Raw genomic sequence first — 19,665 nt, forward strand, 5'->3', positions numbered from 1 at the left:
GGCTGGGCAGATGGGCAGAGTCCAACGGCATGAGATTTAACACATCCAAGTGCTGGGATCTGCACATTGGCCACAGCAACCCCATGCAGAGCTACAGGCTGGGGTCAGAGTGGCTGGAGAGCAGTCAGGCTGAGAGAGACCTGGGGGTGCTGGTTGACGGTAGACTGAACATGAGCCTGCAGTGCACCCAGGCAGCCAGGAGGGCCAATGGCATCCTGGCCTGCATCAGGAACAGTGTGGCCAGCAGGAGCAGGGAGGTCATTCTGCCCCTGTACACTGCACTGGTTAGGCTGCACCTTGAGTACTGTGTCCAGTTCTGGGCCCCTCAGTTTAGGAAGGATGTTGACTTGCTGGAGCGTGTCCAGAAAAGGGCAGCAAGGTAGGTGAGGGGCTTGGAGCACAAGCCCTATGAGGAGAGATTGAGGGAGCTGGGGTTGCTTAGTCTGGAGAAGAGGAGACTCAGGGGTGACCTTATTGCTCTCTACAACTACCTGAAGGGGGCTTGTAGACAGGCGGAGGTTGGTCTCTTCTCCCAGGCAACCAGTACCAGAAAAAGAGGACACAGTCTCAGGCTGCGTCAGGGGAGGTTTAAGCTGGAGGTTAGGAGGAAGTTTTACACAGAGAGAGTGATTGCCCACTGGAATGGGCTGCCTGAGGAGGTGGTGGGGTCGCCGTCGCTGGGGGTGTTCAGGGTGAGGCTTGACAGGATGCTTGGTTGCATGGTTTAGTTGATTGGATGGTGTTGGATGATAGGTTGGACATGATGATCTCGAAGGTCTCTTCCAACCTGGTTAATTCTATTCTATTCTATTCTATTCTATTCTATTCTATTCTATTCTATTCTATTCTAAATTTGGATCTGTGATCTTTGTGTGAGGGAGGTTATTTTAGAAATAATACCGTCTGCACTGACCTGGAGTCTGTCTCAGATTGGAATACTGTCAGCACCTTGGCAAGGGGGCCACTCCACTGGTTGTGGTTTTTGGGACACAACAGTCCAAGGAAATAAATATTAAAGACGGATTGAAGCATAACTCCCTTCATGAACATTTTTCTTCTTCATCTCCTGTCTTGCCTTCTTAAACTGTTTGCTGATAACTCAGCTGAATATTTATATAGATCTGAGACAGTTCATGCAAGATTTCTTAATGTAGGCACTTCAGACTAAATTCTTTATAATTATGGAAACTCCATTGCATTTTGATAGCAATACTAATTATTATTTTTCTTTCTTTCTTTTTCTCTGGAGCTTCTAATTATCCTGCAGTCTTGATTCATATATTGTATCACTAAATCCTAAATTTGTATATTTTTTGGGGGGAACATAACAACAAGACTAAAGGGACTTTGAAAGACTGCCTTAAAAATATCTTACATCTCATTTTATACAGGATTACAATAAAATTTTGTGTGTTAAATATACATCTATGCATGTCACATCACAAGTTATTCTCTGTCTGCTATTGAACCACATTTTTCTATAATAGTGAATCATCTAGGCATTTCTGGATGCTTTACATTTTCTTCATTTTCTGCACATGATCTGTATTACAGAATAGAGTTTTTCTTCTCCCCCTGCCCTCTTATGAGCAGCAATTTCCATTCTGTTTCTCTAAAACCAGCTTGTGTAAGATTTCTATTATAATTTTGATGATTCTTATAAAAAGGAGTCCTTACTGGTTCATCCTTACTATGTGAACTTCTTGGTTCACCTGTGAACTTATTAATTCACATGATTTGGCCTCACTATTTTTCCTTGATAGTCATTAACATGCCCATGTATGTACGTACAGCAGCATTACATTTTTATGTCTATTCTGTCAGTGCATGGAAAGCTTCATTTCATCTCAGATTCAGTGGTGAATTCTGATGTGAGTTTGTTTATTTTGTCTCAATCTCCACAGCTGTCCAAGCTAAGGGGTATGGTATGATGTAAATGTGCACCACAAATGTCCTCAAAGGACAGGAGTACAAGAATGCATTACTGCTCATGGATTGTTTAGCCTGGAGAAGAGGAGGCTCAGGGGAGACCTCATTGCTGTCTACAACTCCTTGAATGGAGGTTGTAGCCAGGTGGGGGCTGATCTCTTCTTCCAGGCAACCAGCACCAGAACAAGAGGACACAGTCTCAAGCTGTGCCAGGCGAGGTTTAGGCTGGGTGTTAGGAAGAAGTTCTTCACAGAAGAAGTGATTGGCCATTGGAATGGTCTGCCCAGGGAGGTGGTGGAGTCACCATCACTGGAGGTGTTCAGGAGGAGACTGGATGGGGTGCTAGGTGCCGTGATTTAGAGACCAATCCCCTAACCTCCCTTGAGGGAGTTGTAGACAGCAAGAAGGTGTTCCCTGAGCCTCCTCTTCTCCAGGCTAAGCAATCCCAGCTCCCTCAGCCTTTCCTCATAGGGCTTCTGCTCCAAACTCCTCCCCAGCTTTGTTGCCCTTCTCTGGACACGTTCCAGCAAGTCAACATCTTTCCTAAACTGAGGGCTCCAGAGCTGGACAGAGGACTCAAGGTGTGGCCTAACCAGTGCTGAGTCCAGGGGCACAATGACCTCCCTGCTCCTGCTGGCCACACTGTGCCCGATCTAGGCCAGGATGACATTGGCCTTCTTGGCCATCTGTGCACACTGCTGGCTCATGTTTAGCCTATTATCGACCACTACCCCCAAGTCACTTTCTGGCTGGCTGCTCTCCAGCCACTCTGACCCCAGTCTGTAGCACTGCATGGGATTGCTGTGGCCAATGTGTAGCACCCTGCACCTAGATGTGTTAAATCTCATGGCATTGGACTATGCCCATCTGTCTAGCCTGTCAAGGTCACTCTGCAGAGCTCTCCTACCCTCTAACAGATGACCACCTGCCCCCAAAATTATGCATGATGTGCTATTAGATCATAATGGCATATGATGTAAATATAGAAATATATTAAGGGAACTTAAAGTGCAAGTCAAAATCTTTATTCACACAAGACTTGTATTTACTAAGGAACTTCTCAAATGTAATGCATAGGTTGATAGTCTTCCATTCACCTGAAAAAAAAAATGTCACTTGTGAGGATAGGTAACAATGATTAAACATTTGCATACACTTGACATGACTGAGAGAATAGTGCAAGAACTGACAACATTCAAAATACCTATTTTCTGCCTAAATCAGAGATTTACATTCAATGTGTTTGCTTTATGCTCATATTCTGTAGTCACTCAGGGCAGAAATCCAAGCTACAATTTAAGGCTTTTTCTGCAGGGCATGCCTCTCCCTCATTAGTGACAATGAAGAACTTTAGGTCAATAGTTTTTGATGTCTTTTGTACCTGCAGTTGAGTTAGAACTCCTGTTCTTCATAAAGTTGTCCTGCTTGAATGCCACTACACCAAAACCTTGGAAGCAATTAAAAATGTTGAGATTCACAAAATCTAGTTGGAAACTGGGGTAAAAAAACCTACTGGGATTACTTGTCAATCTGCCAGTAACACCGGCACTGAGTGACTGTAGTTGTCGTTAATTACTGAAATACCTGAACAGCAAATACCTGACTTGCAGTTAAACCCACATCCAATTGCATTTTCAAAAACAATTAGGAATTCAATTACAAGAAGAAAACAAAAAAGGAAATTTATTTCTTTAAAGATGCATGACAATTGGATTTCTTGAAAGGGCCAGTCACTGAACAGTATCTAAGGGGAAACTATTTTTCAGTTTTTAGTCCTGGGAAACCAGATACAACTTTATATTCTATCTCAATGTACAACTACAAACTACAACACTCAAAGACAAAATCTGAAGTATATTTATAATATAAACTGAGAATAGAATAGAATAGAACAGAACAGAACAGAACAGAATAGAATAGAATAGAATAGAATAGAATCAATCAGGTTGGCGAAGACCTTTGAGATCATTGAGTCCAACCTATCACCCAACACCATCTAATCAACTAAACCGTGGCACCAAGCACCCCATTCAGTCTCTTCCTAACACCTCCAGTGATGGTGACCCCACCACCTCCCTGGCAGCCCATTCCAATGGCCAATTACTCTTTCTGTGAAGAACCTATTCCTAACATCCAGAGATTAAAACACTCATGATATTTAGTTTATTAGTGTTGCTCTGCCACAGACACTTGGTATAGTCTTGGCTAGGTATGTGATTTTTGTGTTTTAGCCTGACATGGGGAATATAGGGATAATACTTTATGAAGATAGAAGGAATTACCACAGTAGTTAATTTCATTCTATTGTGTAGTATAAAGTCTAAGTTTACTCTTTTACAGCTCCTCCTTACACTGAAACATATATTTTTAAAAGAAAATATAAATAATCTTAATTGAGACATTGCTATTGATAGAAAATTTACTGTTCTAGGCAGGTAAAGCTTTCTTTCACATTTCATACACCATTAACCTTAGTATTAAGAAATGCATATTTTTTCTAGATGGGCCTGTACTCTTACTTCATTCTTTATTTTTAGGTAAAAACTATAGTCATAGAGCCTAAGATCAGAAAGGGAATTTATTCTGAACTCTGCTATACATTTAAAATGATGTTGAAGACTTTGGGGCTAGAATGTCAAATATTTGAATAACTTGGAAACTTTAGAGTAATTTTCTGAAGTACAGAAGAGTGGAGAAACAGATGCTTTATTTTTTTACCTTCCTTGACTTCAAGCAGAATTAGTGATCAAGATCCTTGCCTCCTTTCAACAAGTATCTACTCTTCTGGGAGCAAAAGATTAAGGTAAGGAGACGTTAGGATTTAAAAATATTAGCTGTGTAATGCTTATCAGCACTCTGAAGTTAAGAAAAATGTAGGAATCAATAAGACCTTAAGGCCCTCATGAATTTTTTATATAATTAGGACTATTCATAATTAGTATATTAAACATAGGTGTATGAGTTTGAAGAATCAGGACTATATGTCTCTAGATGCAGCGCTACAGGCTGGGGTCAGAGTGGTGGCAGGGCAGCCAGGCAGAAAGGGACCTGGGGGTGCTGGTTGATAGTAGGCTGAACACGAGCCAGCAGTGTGCACAGGTGGACAAGAAGGCCAATGGCATCCTGGCCTGTATCAGGAACAGTGTGGCCAGCAGGAGCAGGGAGGTCATTATGCCCCTGTACTGAGCACTGGTTAGGCCACACCTGTGTCCAGTTCCCCTCAGTTTAGGAAAGATGTTGAGTTGCTGGGACATGTCCAGAGAAGGGCAACAAAGTTGGTAAGGGGTTTGGAGCACAAGCCCTAGGAGGAAAGCTGGGATTACTTAGCCTGGAGAAGAGGAGGCTCAGAGGAGACCCTATTGCTCTCTACAACAACCTGAAGGGAGTTTGTAGCCAGGTGGGGGTTGGTCTCTTCTCCCAGGCAACCAGCACCAGAACAAGAGGACACAGTCTCAAGCTGTGCCAGGGGAGGTTTAGGCTGGATGTTAGGAAGAAGTTCTTCATAGAAAGTGTGGTTGGCCATTGGAATGGGCTGCCCAGGGAGGTGGTGGAGTCACCATCACTGGAGGTGTTTAGGAAGAGACTGGATGGGGCACTTGGTGCCACGGTTTAGTTGATTAGATAGTGTGGGATGATAGGTTGGAATCAATGATCTCAAAGGTCTCTTCCAACCTGGCTAATTCTATTCTATGCTATGCTATGCTATGCTATGCTATCCTAGATATGAATATTTCTTCATCTCAGTTTCCAAAGTAGAAAAAACAACCAAACAAATAAACAACCAACAACCAAACCAAACCTTATCCTGATCTCTGTGTGTGCCTCCAATCATTTTTTGTCCATCTTTTTGATCTTCATATGTATACATTCAACCCCCAAATTACTTATCTATTACTAATCTTTACATCTCTTATATACCCACATACAATAACTGCCTGATCTGACCAGAAAAGGAAAAAGATTGAAAACAATTACACTAGACATTTTAAGTTGAATAGAAAAGTGCAACCCAAATTAGTACATCTTACTCCTTATATATCTATGCCAAAGGAGAAGACTAGAAAAGCTAAGCTATCATGTGCTACATTTTCAGAGCCCAGATAAGCAGCAGGTATGTGTACTATTTTACACATGCCAGAGCAGATTTGATTGTTGAAAGTGACATATGTGAAATGCTAGTAGGAACAAGGCTGAGAGAAATTTATAATGGAAAATGAAAATGAAGGACACAGATGTGTAGAAAGCCAGGGTTCATTAACTTTGCAGAAGAGACCCTGTACATGAATCACTCTGGTGACTTAGATAGGAATAATGCTCGTCACATAAAATTAAGGGTTTTTTCCCCACTTCTGAGTTTTCCTATGATGGAAAAGACAACTGTGTGTTGAAGTGCAAGAGACATAAAGTGAAAGACCTTCATGTTAGCTGAACTCACTTGAGCTTCTAGCAAGAGGAATTTTTTCAATTGCAGAAGGAAGAATACAACTAGGTATAAACAGAGAAACATCAGATGGGAACTGATCAAAAAATTAGATAAAGCAAGTCAAAGTTGCTTCTTTAGCATTAATTCTCTGATATGCAAATTCAGAGATTCTCTTAACAAATATATATATATGTTTACTGGAGAAAATTAATGAAACAACCTACTCACCAAGTTGGAGAGATATGGATTTGATGGGTGGACTGCTCAGTGGATAAGGAATTGTCTGGATGGTCACATCCAGAGGGTGGTGCTCAATGGCTTTAAGTCCAGATGGAGAGCAGTGATAAGTGGTGTCCCTTGGTGGAATCTGTGCTGTTTAATTTTTTTATCGATGATATAGACAGTGGGACTGAATGCACCATCAACAAGTCTGCAGATGGCACCAAGCTGGGTGGTATTGTTGATACACTAGAGGGTGGGATGTCATCCAGAGGGACCTGGACAATCTGGAGAGATGGGCACAGGGGAACCTCATGAGATTCAACAAGAGCAAGTGAAGGGTTCTGCACCTGGGCTGGAACAATCCTCACTATCAATACAGACTGGAAGAGGAAGTGATAGGAAACAACCCTATGGAAAATGACTCAGGGATACTGGTGGAAGAGAAGCTGGACATGAGCAGGCAGTGTGCACTTGCAGCCCAGAAGGCAACTCACATCCTGGGCTGCATCAAAAAATGCATTGCCAGCAGATCCAGAGAGGTGATTCTGCCACTTTGCTCTTGTGAGACCTCACCTGGAGTACTGCAGCCAGGTCTGGGGCCATCAATACAGGAAGGACATGTACCTGATGGAGTCCAGAGGAGGGCCATGAAAATGATCAGGGGGTTGGAGCACCTTTGCTGTGAGGCCAGGCTGAGGGAGCTGGGGTTGTTCAGCCTGGAGAAGAGGAGGCTGCGGCGAGACCTAACAGCAGCCTTCCAGTACCTGAAGGGGGCCCACAAGAAGGATGGAGAGAGACTGCTTCAAAAGGCCTGTGGTGATAGGACAAGGCCCAATGGCTTCAAATTAGAAAAGAGCAGATTTAGATTGGATGTTAGAAACAGGGTCTTTACTATGTGGGTGATGGAACACTGGAACAGGTTGCACAGGGAGGTGGTTTGGGCCCCATCCCTGGAGATATTCAAAGTAAGGCTCTACAGGGCTCTGGGCAACTTGCTCTAGATGAGGATGCTCCTGCTGACTTCAGAGGGGGTTGTTTCAGAGGTCCCTTTCAAATCAGACTATTCTATGATTCTATGAAATTATGGATTTTTAATGAGGTAATATTTAAAGAATAATTAATTTATTTTTCAGTAAGGTATATCACAAAGGACAGGTTTCTGATCCAGAATGCAAAACAGAATGGATGATAGGGAACAATTAAGTAATAAAATTAGCATTGATTATTAACTCTACTTGCACCTCTTTATCACAGATACCAGATTAGGAATATTGAGTAACTAACATTTCTTATTCTGACTCCTTTTAAATTAGGATTAGCTTCTCTATTTCAGTGATTCTGATGTTGATAATACTGGGGAAACTGTTGGTTTTTCTCAGTGGAAAGAATTTAAAAGTGAGGAAGAGGAGCAGAATTTGTCTGTCATCAAACATCACATCATCTGCCAGCCACATGTTGCCCAAGGAAATGGGCAAGCTGTTAGCTTCTTACTAATGTTAGTTTGTTCTTTTTTTCTGCTTGACTTGTTCTCTTGGGTCACTAATTAAAGTTTATGTGCTATGATTTAGAATTAAAAGTTGGGGTTTTTTCTTCATGAGGTATTTGATATCAATTTCTTATCAAGGTAATTACATCATAGGTAGCAATGGTTTTGGTTGGGCTTTTATTTTACTTTATTTTACAGAAACCAAGAATAAAATATTTTGCATTTTTTATGGGACTGTTCTAATAATTCCCAGCATAACTATTGCTGTAAAAACAATAACTGCTGTTGAGCTTCTACTTATGTGCTTCCAAAGGTGTGAGAAAATTAACCAACTGTGAGGGTGAATTTTTCATTTAAAGTAAATTTGAGAAACATTGAATTTTGCGAGGGATGTCTCAATTCAGAGGTTGAGAAGGAGACACAGTTCTTTTTTTGAACATTCCCATGAGTGAAATTAGGGCACAAATGAGGTCATATATCAAGACTATTTATTAGAGGAGAATAAATAAAAGAAAGAAAGAAAGAAAGAAAGAAAGAAAGAAAGAAAGAAAGAAAGAAAGAAAGAAAGAAAGAAAGAAGGAAAGAAGGAAAGAAAGAAGGAAAGAAGGAAAGAAAGAAGGAAAGAAAGAAGGAAGGAAAGAAGGAAGGAAAGAAAGAAAGAAGGAAGGAAGGAAGGAAGGAAAGAAAGAAGGAAAGAAAGAAAGAAGGAAGGAAGGAAAGAAAGAAGGAAGGAAGGAAAGAAAGAAGGAAGGAAGGAAAGAAAGAAGGAAAGAAGGAAAGAAGGAAGGAAGGAAAGAAAGAAGGAAGGAAGGAGAGAAAGAAGGAAAAAAGGAAAGAAAGAAAGAAAGAAGGAAAGAAGGAAAGAAAGAAAGGAAAGAAAGAAAGAAGGAAGGAAGGAAAGAAAGAAAGAAGGAAGGAAGGAAAGAAAGAAAGAAAGAAACAAAACAAAGAAAGAAACAAACAGAAAGAAAGAAAGAAAGAAAGAAAGAAAGAAAGAAAGAAAGAAAGAAAGAAAGAAAGAAAGAAAGAAAGAAAGAAAGAAAGAAAGAAAGAAAGAAAGAAAGAAAGAAAGAAAGAAAGAAAGAAAGAAAGAAAGAAAGAGAAAGAGAGAAAGAGAGGAAGGGAGAAAAGAGGGAGAAAATGAAGAGAGAGCAGGAGAGACATTCCTGAGCTGCTGCTTCCAGACTGAGATGTTCATGGTGATGTTCCCCCCCAGTAAGCTGGTATAGCTCAGGGCTTTTGTACTGTTCCTGGTTCATTCATCCTAGATCCACCTGGCCAACATTTCAGTTACAGTACAATTTTATGTGACTGCCAGGTTTGCTATCTCAGTAGGCAGAGGTGACACACCAGGCAAGTGGTTCATGATGACCTTAGATTTGTTGCACATTCCAGGGGGTCTTTCCACCACACCCCCTGGGCAGCTGTGGTCTTATCAGGAGAGCCATCCAGGATGTGTTATATTTGTTGAGACATTCCTCAGTTCTTAATGTAATCATCACCTCCCCAGGTGATTTGCATGTTCAAGAGATGACTCTCTCCAAGAATAAGTTACATTTTCACACTCTTCTCAAGGTGCTATTTGAAATATCCTAAGATACAGTGGCAAATTGATCAACATCCAATTGGCAGTAGATTGTATTTTACTTAAAGTCTTGAGTTTGAATGCAATCAGCATAATATCCAAAGAGGACTCTATTCTTTCCTTGGTTATACCACTTTTTGTTCTGGTAGTGAACAGCATGATTCCAAAAATCTTATATGAATTGGAATTAAATTTATTGTTGCTTTTCTTCTCATCCTGTTAAAAACTAATAATAAATGATAAGAGGGTTTGAGTCTGAAACCTGAGTCTGAGATCATTTGAGTCTGAGATCATTTGATCCAACCTTAACAAACCATGTCACTTGCCAAACAGTGAACTGCAGACAGTATGAAAGATCAGGCCTCGTGTTCTATCCAGAATACCATGTAGTAAGATAATACTCAGAAATGGTTATGCTAATTGTCAACATCCAGTTTTTCTTAGTCTGAAATATGATGGTGCATATTTGCTACTACCTGCCATTAATGTAATTCTTTTTCAGCATACAGATTTGTAGACATTTTCTCATTACAACAGTTTTTCTGTTGCAGGATCACAGAATGGTAGGGGTTCTAAGAGACCTCTGGAGATCATCTACCCCAACCACCCTGATAAAGAAGGCTCACCTACAGTAGGTTGCAAAGGAAATTTATGATAGAAGTGAAAAATCTATCCATGAAGCAAAAGCTTAGAATTAATTGTTTCTGCTTCATGATTACAGCTACAATCCATAGACTAAATTAGGAAAGGAGAACATCCCCAAGGTGGAAAGAACTAATTGTGAGAATCAAGTAGCCTAGATTAGATTTCACATAACTTAAATATTAATTTGAAATAAACAAGTTAGAAGACTCATTGAACTCTGTGCATTAGCTTTTCTTCTTAAGCCCTCATCCATAATATGCTTCATAGTGACTATACAATAGTGTAGAGGTATGTCAAAAAGCTTCAGGGGTATTGATCACTGCTCTGTGGTAAAATGAACTTGTAAACAAACAAGGTGATGAATGATTTTGTGAGAAATATTTTTTTCCCCCAGTAATTGGAAGGCAATAGGGAAAGGAAATAATGGCTGTAATCAATTTCCTAACTTTTGCTGCTCTTGCATACTATCTCTTCACCTTTGCTTTGCAAACATCAGATATTTCAAAACAAGTTAACAAAACAAAACAAACAATAAACCAAGAGTACAAGTTAAATTTCTCCATTCTGATATGCCTTCAAATGTTGGTAAGTGAATAAGATGTGAAACCTACTAACTCTATTGCTTTGTGCATTAATGGAGATGTCTTAATTAGCAGAGAAGGCAGTATAAAAAAGTAAGTAGAGAACAGTAAGATACAAAAAGATATGAAGTTATGGGAGGATATGATTGCTCAGGATAAGTCAAAGCAGAAGAGTAAATTGTGTAAGTTCCTTGCAAGTTTTACTTATAAAGGTCATTAGTTCTGACATTAGCTTAGGTAATAGTGTCCATGTTTAGTACATGCTCAGCCCAAAAATTTTTACTTCAGCTATTCTTTATGTTGATCACTGAGGTTACACTACCACATCTGCTGTAGAAGCTGTACAGTTTTCCCAATATATTTCTTGCTATAAAGAGATGGTGTCACTTTCTGCTTCATATATTAGTCATCTGCTCTCAGAAGTGATACTGTTTTTCCTTGTTTGCATCCAGACATATACACACTATTATTGTTATACTTAGACACACTGCTATTGCCACACCTTGAGTACTGTGTCCAGTTCTGGGACCCTCAATTTAAGAAGGACTTTGAGACTCTTGAACGTGTCCAGAAAATGTTAATGAAGTTAGTGAGAGGCCTTGAGCACAAGCCCAGTGAGGAGAGGCTGAGGGAGATGGGGTTGTTTAGCCTGGAGAAGAGGATGCTCAGGGGAGACCTTCTTGCTGTCTACAACTACCTGAAGGGTGGTTGTAGCCAGGAGGGGGTTGGTCTCTTCTCCCAGGCAACCACCACCAGTACAAGAGGACACAATCTCAAGTTGCACCAGGGGAAGTTTAGGCTCAAGGTAAGGAGAAAGTTCTTCACAAAGAGAATTATTAGCTGTTGGAATGGGCTGCCCAGGGTGGTGGTGGAGTCACCATCCCTGGAGGTGTTCAAGAGGGGATTGGACGCGGCACTAGGTGTCATGGTCTAATAGTCATGAGGTGTTGGGTGACAGGTTGGACTCGATGATTATTTCAAACACAATAATGAGAAAAAGAGACATCTAGGATCAAATTTATTAGTGTAAATTGAAGGAGAGAAAGAACAGGAAGAAGTGCTCAAGACTATCCTAAAGATTCCTTCAGAACTGCTGCCAAGGCAGCTCTAGGAAAAAAAAAAATTAGTCATTATGCAAAGTCTAAATAGGCTACTTATCATCATAGGAAATAAAAAAGGGAAGCTGATGTAATTGTTGAGCTAAATTAAAATGTAAATGACATCCAGCCAAAATCTGTTGTTTGTTTTTTTGTTGTTTTTTTTTGTCCTCCTGTTTTATTGTTATTTCTCAACACCAAGCTCTTCAATAACTTAATTTTCTACATGTTTAAGCAATAAAGAAACCTAGGATAAGTGATGCAATTTAGCTGGGCATTGCTCCTTGAAAAAAGAGGTCTGAGCATAATATGTAATCTTGATGCAATATAAGCAGGAGTGTAACTGGGTTTTGTTTATCCAATATGCATGCCAATATGTGGACAGTACAGCAGTCTATTGTGTTTGCTGGCAGGTAAATTTCTCATTCTGTGAGAAGACAGCTCTTCTTAAAATGTAAACACAGAATTTAATTGAGATTGAATGTTTAATTCATTTTCATAAAAATCAATAGCATTTCTCAAGGGGATAAAGGTGAATTAATTCATTTATCTAGATCTTTAAAGCTGATGCTTAGCAAACATGAGACATTTAGCAAAGGTTAAAGAGTGCTTGTTGAGAAGCCTTCAAGATAGCAACACCATTTTGATTTGTTTGATTTCTTAACACTGGGAGGATTATTTGTATTAAATCATCACCTTATCATTCCATAGTACAACAGGTACTTCCTCATATTCTAGTCCTATTACTAGACATTTGCCACTCATGTAAATTCATAGCACATACAACATGACCAAAATAGGAAAATAAGCCAATTTTGGTGCTGAATATAAGTAAAATTAATTGTTTAGGCTCAAGGTGAGGAGAAAGCTCTTCACTGAGCGAGTCGTTTGTCATTGGAATGGGCTGCCCAGGGAGGTGGTGCAGTCACCATCCCTGGAGGTGTTCAAGAAGGGACTGGACGTGGCACTTGGTTTAGTCATGAGGTCTGTGGTGACATGTTGGACTTGATGATCTTTGAGGTCTCTTCCAGCCTTGGTGATTCTGTGATTCTGATTCTGTTATGATATGAAAGATATAATTAAAATATAAATAAAAGAGGTTGGATGCTAAGTGCCAATAATAGTTTAAACAACATAAAAATCTGCAGTACCGTATCACTTTCAGAAGGTGGTTGTTAGATTTCCTCTGCCCTGAGGGTTTGAGAATCTCAATAACAATAAAAAGAATGAGGGATAGGAAAAAGAGAAAAAGTCTGAAAATAGCAGGGCTTTTATACTGGTCCATTATTGATGATTTGGTTTGCTATTCCTTCTTTTGATTATTCCATCACATGTTGGGTTTTTTGTTGTTTTTTTTTTTTTTTTATTGTCTGCTACAAATCACAAAACATAAAGAGTCAAAAAAATCAACCAAATAAGCAAAGGAACAAAGATTACAAATAAATATGCCTCCTGTTTTGGATTTAAATACTGTTTAAAGACATATATTAAATTTAAATGTATTGAGATCTGTATTTTTGACTTCTGTTTCACAAGCATAAATTCCATCTCCAGGACATGCTTGGAGTTTTCTCTTGCTGAAATTACTACTGAATAATTGTGAGATTGTCACCAGGTGAGGAAATTCTCTCTTGAGCATTTAAATCACCTGATGATGTGATGATTCTATTAAGAACTGAGGAGTGTCTCAACAATGGTGAGAACATCCTGAACGGCCCACCTTGTCTGTCATTTCTGCCCACCAAGACAACAACCGCCTAGGGGGTATGATGGACAGTGAAAGTCAAGGAGGGGCAGAGGCCACTCAGCAGACATATGGAAGACACCCCTATAAATCCACTCATGCATTGTTGATGTGAACCAGGCAGATCTATGATGAATGCACCAGGAACATAATAAAAGTCCTGGTCTATGCCAGCTTACTGGGGCAACATTATTGGGGACATCTCAGACTGGATGCAGCAGCCCAGAATGTCTCCCCCCGGCCCCACCAACAAAGCACCATGCAGTGTGTAACTATCTCTCCTGCTGTCTCTTTCCCCACTCTCTCTCTCCCTTTTCTTTCTTTCTCTGTTTTGTTTGCTACATTCTGTCTCTCTTTAATAAACAGTCTATTTTTGATATATGACCTCTTTTGTGTCTTAATTTCATGCACCGGAATGTTCAAAAAGAAACGCATCTCTTTCCCAGCTTCCAGACCAAGATACCAAGAGAGGATAAAACATTGTTGAGAGTGAAGAGTTGAAGATGTATAATAATTATTATATAGTTTCTCTTCATATTCAGGATAATTAAACTCGAGACTTTGATCACTAACATTCCTTTGATTTGATAGCACTAATTGCACATTACATTTCTAAATTTAATTTGCTCTCCTCAAAAATCTCAAAGGTCAAGCAGACCTATTGGTTCTGATATTCAGCTGCACACATAAAATATACGCTTCCAAATTCAACTTCCCCATTGATATGGTATTGATTTGATTAATTTATTTGATGATGAACATTTGAAAACTACAAAAATGTTACTTTACAGGCTACTGATCAAAGCAAGGGTTGATGGAATGGAATGGAATGGAATGGAATGGAATGGAATGGAATGGAATGGAATGGAATGGAATGGAATGGAATAGAATAGAATAGAATAGAATAGAATAGAATAGAATAGAATAGAATAGAATAGAATAGAATAAACCAGGTTGGAAAAGACCTCCAAGATCATCAAGTCCAACCTGTCACCCAACATTGTCTTATCAACTAAACCATGGCACCAAGTGTCTCATCCATTCTCCTCTTAAACACCTCCAGTGATGGTGACTCTACCACCCTGGGCAGCCCATTCCCCTGGCCAATCACTGTTTCTGGGAAGAACTTCTTCCTAACATCCAGCCTGAACCTCCCCTGGCGCAGCTTGAGACTGTGTCCTCTTATTAAGACTTGTGTCTCATTATTGTCAAGAATTGACAGAAATCATTAATATAAGCAGACTTAATTTAATCAGCTACAAATCTACTGAGGAACAGTGTAGTAGTGGTAGTTCCTTGGTGGAACTCAGTAATCTAGGACAGGGAAACATACTTCAGTTCTCTGTCCAACACTGAACTAGGGAAATTTTTGAATCCTGTACACTCAGCTTTGTCAATGGAATATGATGTCATTTAGTCAGGTTTATGATGATTGATCCAAACATAATGGCCAGTCAATAAGATAACCAGGAGTAGATTGCAAGTTCTTATGTGAAGCTTTGGTCAAGGTCGGACTTTTAGCATGCAGCTACTATAAAAACATGGCATAAGCAAGACTCTGAACCAGTAGCATATTTACAATGTGTTATATCTAAGTATAAATACATGAAACTATACAGTAGATTTGACGTAGCTTACTCATCTATGCTCATACACCAGCTATCTTGTATATCAGTAACCATTTGGAATCTGTGGAGCTCCTCCTAGGGAAGGATGATGAGCTGGTAGAGAGCATATAGGTGAAGATTAGAGGGAAGATAAGGCAAGGTGACGTTACTGTAGGGGTCTGCTACAAGACCTGACCAGTAGAACCAAGGAGATGAGGCATTCCACAGGCAAATAGAAGTGGCTTCACATTCACAGGCCCTCATCCTCGTGGGGGATTTCAACCACCCTGACATCTGCTGGACAATGCAGCTAGGTACCAAGATGTTCCTGGAATGCATAGATTACAACTTCCTCCTCCAAATGGTAGAGGAACCAACAAGAAAAGGTGCTATGCTGGGCCTTGTTCTCACCAATAGGGAAGAGCTGGTGACCAATGTGAGGCTCAGGGATAACTTTGGCTGCAGTGACTATGAAGCAATAGAAATTAAGACACTCAGAGCAGCTGGGAGGGCATATCCCAAGCTCACAACCCTGGACTTCAGGCATACAGCCTTTGATCGCTGCAGGGATCTGTGGACAAAGTTTCCAAGGAGACCTTATTGTGGCCTTCCAGTATCTGAAGGGGGCCTACAAGAAAGATGGTGAGGGACTTTTTAGGGTGTCAGGTAATGATAGGACTAGGGGGAATGGAAATGGAAAAAAAAATAGAAATGGGTAGATTTATATTGGATGTTAGTGTCTCACCATGAGGGTGGTGAGACACTGGAACAGGTTGCCCAGGGAGGTGGTGGAAGCCCCATCCCTGGAGGTTTTTAAGGCCAGGCTGGATGTGGCTCTGAGCAACTTGATCTAGTGTAAGGTGTCCCTTCCCATGGCAGGGGGGTTGGAACTAGATGGTCCTTGAGGTCCCTTCCAACCCTAACAATTCAATGATTCTATTTAAAGAGGATTAAAAAAAATACATTTGAAGAGTATTAAAGAGCAGTTAGTTATCTAACGTTATCTGTGCTGTTGAATACACTGACAGCTTTAAAACATTATTCATTATTTATTTACATTATTTAAAACATTTTTCACAGTATGGGCCTTGGTTAAGTGAAGTGGTCTGTATATGGTTTTGTTAGATTTATTTTAAAAACTGGTTGGTTTGTTTGTTTTTATCTTCAAAGAATGCCATTATTCCAGCTCATCCAGAATGGAAAATAAAGAGTAAACTTTTAATTAGCTCCCACTCAAAATTATAATAAACACAACAGAGTGTCATAGATAAGAACGTAACAGTGGACTGCATAAAATGTCATTCTTCTTTTGTTCTTAAATGAGAAGTTAACTCATCTACATTTAAACTATTCCTAGAAAAACATGTGTCCATTCATTCTGCTGAATCATTCTAATGCAGTTAGTGTTTGAGTGGAACATCCTTTCCCAAATATTTCTGCTGGAAGCCAATTATCAGCCAGTACATGATAAATTATATTGGTATGTATACATAAATACATTGTAATTGGGTATGGTGTCATAGCATATCTGTTTCATCACTTAAAAAAATACACCTTCATACACTAAATTCAAGAGTGGGCTGAGGACCTGCAAAGATCTACACTGCATCACTCAGTCTCATACAGGGATTTTCAACCTGCTCAAAACAAGCTGGATCTGGAACTAGAAGCAGTACTGTTGTGCCAACACTGGGCTGTGCCAGACCCAATTAATCCTGTTAGGAATCTTATTTGATGCCAAGACCCAAGTATATACCTATACACAATGCCACACAATTATTTATATACATGCTAGGTTGTTTGGACCTTACTTAAATGGCACTGCATTGTGCAGTGTAGGAATACACAAATATCCTGATTTACTATGCAAAACACAATGACTTTGTGATATATTAATTCAGCATTTACTGTTTACTCCCATACTGTTATGAAAACTAATTACATTTTCAAAGCCTAGTTATGTGGGCACAGAATTTCACTGCCTCTGAGATTAAGATGGTTCTAACATTACTTCAGAGAAAAGCTAGTACTATTGCAGGCAGGAGTTTCCAATTTGATTTCTAGAAGTATGCCTACATGGCACTTCAAAGGTGCAGTGGAGATTTATGTAAACTGCTATTGCTGTCTATGCTGACTGCTTTCAAGACATCTTATATTTGTCTACATAAGCTGTAGTTGCGCTTTTCAACAGCAGTATAGTTGTACAGAGTTAGTGATTTTATGGTCATCCCTTAATAGTGAGATTAGCCCAGCTCTCTTTAAGATGGGAAAATTTGGTTTTCTACAGCAAACAAAATTAAAATAACCATTTAATGGAGATCTTGTCTTCTTTGAATATGCCTCATGGTGTGAATGTTCTCTTTTCCATGGGATGTGGATTTTGCATGTTGTTGATCTTTCAAGCTATTAAATGCTGGCTGCATTTATGTGCTATATGTGTGTCAGTATATATAATGCATGTGCATCTTAAATAGATCGTGGAAGACAGGAAAGCAAGGAACATCAGGACACAGTGTTGTCCCATACAATGTAGAGTGTAACCCTTACCTTGGGTTTCAACTTGACCCATTACCTTTTGTAACAAATCTGAGTGTGCAGGCCCAGCTCGATTCACTGAACCTCTACTATTCACCAGCCAGGTTGCTTGTGCTAGACATTTCTCCCAGCTTTCCAAAGATCCACCCCGCCATGGCTTTGAGAGTGGTCTTCAGCAAACCATTGGTCTTTCAAATTAGGTCTGTTACAAAGATTGATACAGATTCACCTTAAAAAGTGACATGTCTGTAAGTTTTCATTGAAGTAAGAAAATGATCACTTCACTAAAATGCTTAGAATAAAATGCCTACTAAAATGTGTTTATTATAAGTTTGTATATTTTGTTGTTGTTGTTGTTTACTTTTCTTCTCCACAGTTCAGGAAAAAAAAGTACTATGTACTATGTATTTTCTTAACCTTTTTTGGTTGGTTGGTTTTCCTTGTTGATTTGTTTGGGGTTTTTTTATTCCAAAGAGGCAGGTCCAATTGCTATAGCATCTTATCAGACTTTTACTTCACTCTTATTTCTCCAAGGTAAGGAACAGGAACTGGTGCAATATCTAACATGACTAATTCAAGAAAAAAAAAATCCTTATATTACCAGATATAGTAATATAAGGAATATCTAGACTAAAGAACTAGAAAGAAGGTTTGGATAACATTTTTTCTGCAATGACCCTTAATTTCTAATATGAGTTATCATGATTTGCTTGACTGTACTTTTAAAAACCAATATTAATCTAGAAGGTTCTTAGGAACTCATGTTGACAACTCTGCAATCACTCTCTCTTTTTTCTTTTTTTTTTTTTCAGTTTTCATGAGCATGTAAGACTTCAGAAATTTTAAACTGCACACAAGCCCTATCACAACAAACAAGGTCTCTGGAGAAGCACCTTCAAATCCAGTCCTAGTGTCTGTAACTATTCAGTGATATAGTAGCAATTATATAGGTCAGTGTGTATGTTTTATCAGTAGAGAAAATGTGACAAATGTGTAAAAGGAAATAGAATAGAATAGAATAGAATAGAATAGAATAGAACAGAATAGACCAGGTTGGAAGAGACCTTCAAGATCATCGCATCCAACCTATCATCCAACACCACCTAATCAACTAAATCATGCAACCAAGCACCTCATCCAGTCTCCTCCTAAACACCTCCAATGATGGTGACTCCACCACCTCGCTGGACAGCCCATTCTAATGGGCAATCACTCTCTCTGTGTAGAATTTCTTCCTAACATCCAGTCTGAACCTCCCCTGATGCAGCTTGAGACTGTGTCCTCTTGTTCTGGTGCTGGTTGCCAGGGAGAAGAGACCAGCCCCTGCCTGTCTACAACCTCCCTTCAGGTAGTTGTAGACAGCAAGAAGATCTCCCCTGAGCCTCCTCTTCTCCAGACTATGCAAACCCAGCTCCCTCAGCCTCTCCTCACAGGGCTTGTGCTCCAAACCCCTCACCAGCTTTGTTGCCCTTCTCTGGACACAGTCCAGCAAGTCAACATCCTTAAGCCACTTCAGCACTATGTAAAAGTATATAAAATTCAAATACACTTCAGCAGAGAAATATATATCAAATTGTAACTGATTTGTTTGCAGCATATATCATGTTGCTAAGTACGTATCTTGTACTCAATAACTAGTCAAAAGATTCAAGCATTATGGAACATGGAAAGTGCAGACATTATAAAGTCTTTTGATTCAAATACGTGGATTCTTGGTGGTGGAGGGGAAAGGGCAGGGAACAGGTTAACAGGAAAGAGTTTCCCTATTCCACAAGAGAAGTGCAGATGTGAATGTTTAGGCTTCCCACTGA

Source organism: Dryobates pubescens, chromosome 7 (genome assembly GCF_014839835.1).
Source record: "Dryobates pubescens isolate bDryPub1 chromosome 7, bDryPub1.pri, whole genome shotgun sequence".
Taxonomy (NCBI): domain Eukaryota; kingdom Metazoa; phylum Chordata; class Aves; order Piciformes; family Picidae; genus Dryobates; species Dryobates pubescens.